Raw genomic sequence first — 668 nt, 5'->3', positions numbered from 1 at the left:
ATTACAATAATCTTAAATCCCTCCTGATAAATGCCCAAAGGGCACTTCACTCAGCTATAAATTTCATTCCAAAGGCACTCAGCTTTAGCTCTGTGAGTCAGCAAACCTACTGCCCAATTGAGTGTTTGGGAGCACTGTACTCCATGAACTTCCTGACAAAACGCACTCAGCTTAATTTGCTGTAAGGGCTGGAAGCTGCAAAATTGGACTCAGTCCTTCCCTCCCTAGGCAATCCGTACCTCTTATCTCAGTTTAATCATTCATTTTAATGTCTCATCAAATTCATGGGCAAAAAGGAAATTGTTTACATGGCTGTGGAGGTTGTCAAGTCTCAAATCTACAGTTCAGATATCAGTCTGGAAGAGTCCCCTCACTCACACAGAATTAAGCTGTTGACACATAAGGCTGTGGTGGTGATATTGGTTGTGTCCTACTGAGTCAGTTCCAACTCACAGTGACCCTGTATAAGGCTTCTGAGGCTATAAATGTTTACAGGAGCAGAAATCCTCACCTTTCTCCCACGGAGTAACTGGTACATTCAAGCTACTGACCGGAGTTAGCAAACAAACTCATAATCCACTATATTACCAGGGTTCCTTCAAAAGGTTATAAGTGTCAAATCATGTCAGGCTGCTGGTTCAAGACAGATGGAAGGGAACTTGGTCAGT

The sequence above is a fragment of the Chrysochloris asiatica genome, unplaced genomic scaffold, assembly GCF_000296735.1.
Source record: "Chrysochloris asiatica unplaced genomic scaffold, ChrAsi1.0 scaffold00300, whole genome shotgun sequence".
Classification (NCBI taxonomy): Eukaryota; Metazoa; Chordata; class Mammalia; order Afrosoricida; family Chrysochloridae; genus Chrysochloris; species Chrysochloris asiatica.
Note: the sequence above shows the minus strand (reverse complement) of the source record.